The sequence below is a fragment of the Vicia villosa genome, unplaced genomic scaffold (assembly GCF_029867415.1).
Source record: "Vicia villosa cultivar HV-30 ecotype Madison, WI unplaced genomic scaffold, Vvil1.0 ctg.000924F_1_1, whole genome shotgun sequence".
Classification (NCBI taxonomy): Eukaryota; Viridiplantae; Streptophyta; class Magnoliopsida; order Fabales; family Fabaceae; genus Vicia; species Vicia villosa.
This window is the reverse complement of record NW_026705415.1, coordinates 442794-447843: the sequence shown is the minus strand read 5'-3', so window position 1 is coordinate 447843 and position 5050 is coordinate 442794. Positions and strand designations below refer to the sequence as shown.

The 5050-nt window shown below is 37.1% G+C and overlaps 1 long non-coding RNA gene across 2 annotated transcripts; it reads right to left on the bottom strand.

Annotated features, from left to right (window-relative positions):
- Nucleotides 1-2262: 2262 nt before the first annotated feature.
- On the bottom strand, nt 2263-3806 carry LOC131632289 (uncharacterized). 2 transcript variants are annotated; one of them, XR_009292941.1, is made up of 3 exons: nt 3415-3806; nt 2985-3299; nt 2263-2730 (listed from the first exon to the last, which is right to left on the bottom strand). It is a non-coding gene; the product is annotated as an uncharacterized LOC131632289 (long non-coding RNA). The 2 variants fall into 2 exon arrangements; XR_009292940.1 differs by having other exon boundaries at nt 2985-3310; nt 3415-3805.
- Nucleotides 3807-5050: the final 1244 nt, after the last annotated feature.

Sequence of the window (5050 nt, the reverse complement as noted above, 5' to 3'; positions counted from 1 at the left end):
CCTTCAAACCATTCAAATCAAATTCTAAGGCGTACAACCCTGTGCCCGAACTACGTTGACTCTGATTCTCCATAAGGAGATACGTAGGCACTTGGTAACAAGGCGAGTCTCCCCCCCCTAAAATCTCAATTTCCCCCTATTCAACTCTTTAGTTATTAAACCTCAATATTTTAGCCATAAACCTTTACCTTAGATTCAAAGCCAATAGGAAAGGGTTGAGGGTGCCTAATACCTTCCCTCGACCTGATTATAATAACTTACCCCGATCTCTAAACTGCGTAGGGTTTCCTATTCGCCCTTCAGAATAGGTGGCGACTCTCTAAGTCTTAATCTTTAAGGCAGGTTGCTACATAGGCCTCGGTGTATTTCTTAACCGCTATTTAGAGAAAAGATTGTGGTGTAGACCTCGATGTGCATTCTCTAAATATTCAAAAACTCTTTTTTTTTTGTATCATCTAAGTCACAAATAAATTCCCTTAAAAACACCCAACCAAAAATACTCAAAATGCTTAATAAAAGGCTCAGACTTAAAACAAAGTAAGGAAGCGATGCGAAGCCTTGTAGTGGGTTTTGTCATCGTGGAATTACAATAAAAGACACAAACCCAAGTTCATTCTGCTGCTAAGAACAAGTTAAGTCCTTTCCAAAAATAGGCGTATGAGTCTCCAAAGGTCGAGCATCGTGGATTGTGATCTTAACCGCTGTTCAACTAAAAAACACAAAACAAATGGAAACTATTGAGCCGAACTACGGTAGCTCTGATTCCTTGTAAGGGATACGTAGCCATTGGGTCGCGGGGCCTAAGCGAGCACACTTATAAATAATTCCTTCTTTTCCCCGTATTTCTTTTGCATTCATTCGCATTTAGGTTTAGTCATAGTTTACACCCTTTAGATAGAAACAAACATAGGTGGATACCATCGAGTACGATGGGCGTGAGGGGTGCTAGCATCTTCCCCTTGCGTAACCGACTCCCAATTCTGATTCCATTTTTCGCGCTAGCGACAGCTGGCGACTCTGTTGGGGATGTGATAGACCTGTGCTGGTCCATTCTTAGCGAGTCGATCCTAACCTTTGTTTGTTTCGTTTATTAGGTGTTTCTTTGTTTGTTTATTTGTTTACATCCTGTATATATATGTTTGCATATCATGTTTATTTTCTGCTTGCATATCATATTTACTTTCTCGCATTCTGAACTATATTATGGGTCCCTGTGGGGGCCACATATTTTCTCTGTTTGCAGGTTGGGTGGGATGTTTCTATGAGGTAAAAGGCCCAATACCCAGGCCAGAGTTGACACATAGGATACCTAGGATAGAGTGGATAGTCATGACGCCGATGAGATGTCAGGTCTTGTCTAGTGCGATCATGAGACCCACGCCCAGTCGAGGTCCAAATGGGGTATCATTATTGGCATGTAGATGCAACGATGGTGGTACCTCAGGAGGACTGATAACGCTGGTTGCCATTTTGACCTACCCTGACCTAGATTCACCTGTGAGTGGGGAGGTGTCATACCCCAAAATTTGCCCTCCTGATTTTACTTCTACTGACTGAAACTTTGCATTCATGCGCATCTTTCCATTAAGACATTAACATATCTTTGCACTCATTCAAAAAGTATATGTGTTTATCATGCGCATTTTTATTCAGTTAATAATGAATTATGCCTATTTTACTAATCTTTTTAAAATTTAAAATTTTATTCAATTTGAATTGAATTTTAAAAAGATAGTATTGTTGCACCCCAAAATTTGCCCATCCATTTTTTCTACTAACTGGCTTATTATTTTAACTTCACTTGCATTTTAGCCCATTTACACATCATGCATTCATTAAAAATAATATTGGTTCGTTAAATCAGTAATGGTGGATTAAAGGCATTAGTTTTATCATGGTTTATTTCCATATTTATTTAGTAATCAAGAGGATTTTTATGGAGTTTGGATATAAGTATTTGGTACTCCACTTGACTTATATATTCTGGTGCTCATCTAAGTTGGCAAAGGAGAAGAAGATTTGAATTTTAGAGTATCACTAATTGGAGAGAAAGAAGGTAATTCAGATCCTATTTGAAAGTGTGAATAGAAAAATCATTACATTCCCATTACAAGGATTCAAAAGTCAGCTTTACTACAAAAATGGGATCCATTACATACATGCTACATTGTAAATTCAATACAGAATAAAAAAAAGAAAAAAGAGTTAAGCTGAATACAAAGCTTTTCGTATTGGTTCTTTTACAATCGTTCAAAGTTCAAATTCAAGAATCAAAGAACCAATCTCATTTACTATCACTTATTACATGTCCAAGAGCAATCTTCCAAACTTCATCATAATTCATTACAAGCTCCATTCAGGGTTCATTACAAGTGTTACATTACAAGGTTCAACTTCATCATTCAAAAGTTTCTACAAAAAAAGAGAGAAGCCAAATTACATTGTAAACATCATTTCACTTCAATTTATATTACAAGATACTACATGAAGACATGGCTTCTACCATTCAACCAGAAATCCTATAAGAAAACAAAGGCCATTCTCCATCATTTATGGGCATCCTGCATTCTTCAAGTTAATCTCCATTCGATCCTTCCTCATGATAGTTCTGTTTACATATATCCATCAAGCGATAAAGTAAACCAAACCCTCTTCAATTCTCTTTCTCCTTTCGTGACCCAAACGACTTGCAGCTCCGTAAACCGATTCCCCACAAATAAACTGAGCCACCTGCATAAGACAGAATTCATAACAGAAAAAAAAACATAGCAAATGGATTAAACTTGCAGCCCTGCATATAACATAAACCACCCTCCTAATTAATCCCTGGCCGAATTCAGTTTCAAACCCAAACACTTTGTAACTAACCTATCCTAACTGTCAAAACGAAAAAAAATAGAGCTCTAACCGAATCTCTAACTTCCTAACAGATTCAAAACAGATCCCTAACTGAATTTCCAAGAGAAAAAGAGAAAGGGGCTAACCTGTCACGGCTATAAAATCTCAGAACTCGATTCTTCAAAGGTTCTTCACTCTATTTTCCATTTTCTTCATCCATCTCCATTTCAATTCTCCATCACTCCATCCTCTGAACCATTCACACAGAATTCACTTTCACTTCTTCACTCCTGGACTCTCCACCATCTTTATCATTTCCTCAAATCATCATCATCAATCCATTACTCTTCATCTACCTCACACTTCAATCATCAAATCCTCAACCTCTCCATACTCTAACCGACCTTCACATCTCCGAGTCACGACCTTCATCCCTTGAATCTTCATCTTCATCGCTGCACCTGTTCATCATCTTCAATTGTGTCAACAATAACGCAACGAATCAACGTCATCGCATCGGAAACACAAGAAACGAAGAAGGAGAAGAATCGGATAAAGATTAACTTTGAAGCTTACCGTAATTTCTCGGCATCAACATCTATGGATCCGCAGCAATTTCAATCTCCACCACAACCTGATTCAATCTTCTTCATCTTCCTCTGTCATTCTTCAACCTTCATCATCGGAACTTCATCTTCATCTGCAACAACGAAGAACACTCATCATCATCATCATCGTCACGAAATCGAGAGATATTGAGATAGGCGAGAGAGATAGAGAAAGACGGAGGCCGGTGAGATTGAAGAGAGTGAGAGTTTTGCCGGAGATCTCCGCCGGTGAAAACTTCGGTCGTCGCCGTCGTGAGAGAGGGAGAGGGATTTGTTCACGTGAGAGCTCAATAGCCACAAGTTTGTAACCCTAATTTCTCCCCCCTCTTCTTTAATGTCTTAATTAATCTCTTTCTCTTAATTGATAATAATTAATTGATAATAAGCTGTTAATCATAAATTAATGGATTAAATCGTGGTTAATTGAATTAGTTGGTGATTAATTGAATAAAGTTTGAATAAGCTGGATCATTACTATCTCTTGGGCCACACGGTTCTACTTCCCCAATTTGGCCCATTAGCTTTTTTTTCTCACATGAACAGAAGTCTGAAAACAATGTGATATTGGATCAGAACAATAATGCTGGGCCTGTAACTGAACCGCTACCTGCACCTCCCTTGGGCCCATGAATTTCCTTTATAAAAATCTATAACAATAATCACCATTCTGGGCCAACCATTGGGCCCTATGCCCAGACTTGCTTATCACACCATGTAATTTCGATTACACCCCCTGTTTTCATTTTTTTTAGATTTAGGTAATTAGATTTTTTGCCACTTCTTTTTAGTAATTAAAATGCTAATCCTTCCTATTGGTTTTAGAACTTTTAATACATGATTTTTGACATATAAAAATAATCACAAAAATATTAGTTTAGGCTCATTCCCTTTTAATTCATTTTGGTTAATTAGAATTCAATTTTCTTTCATAAAAGCCTTAGATAAAAAATAGTTTCTTTCATTCCATTTTTGCACTTTATTCTTGATCACTTGTGTTCATATTCGGTGCTATATTTTCAAGTCACTATTTCCGTCATTTTACACTAATTTTTGTATCGTTGTTTACTTGTATTTCACTTGTGATTTCGATCTCCGCTTATGCTTGTAATTTCATTTCTTTAATCCTAACACTAGGTAGAGACCATGACAATATTAGGAATTAGAAGTTCCCATTCATTTAAGGCTAGTTTTCTTTCCCTTTCTCTTTTCAACTTTAAAACATTAATAAAGGACGACGCGAACCATGCTAATGCCTTTTTTTGTGTGAAAGAATCGATTGTGGCGTAGGCCTCGATGTGCATTCTCTAAATATTCAAAAAACTGTATTTTATTTAGAGAAACGATTGTGGCGTAGGCCTCGATGTGCATTCTCTAAATATTCAAAAACTGTATTTTATTTAGAGAATCGATTGTGACGTAGGCCTCGATGTGCATTCTCTAAATATTCAAAAAAACTGTATTTTATTTAGAGAATCGATTGTGGCGTAGGCCTCGATGTGCATTCTCTAAATATTCAAAAACTGTATTTCATCTAGAGAAACGATTGTGGCGTAGGCCTCGATGTGCATTCTCTAAATATTCAAAAAGACTCTTTTTAAGGCATG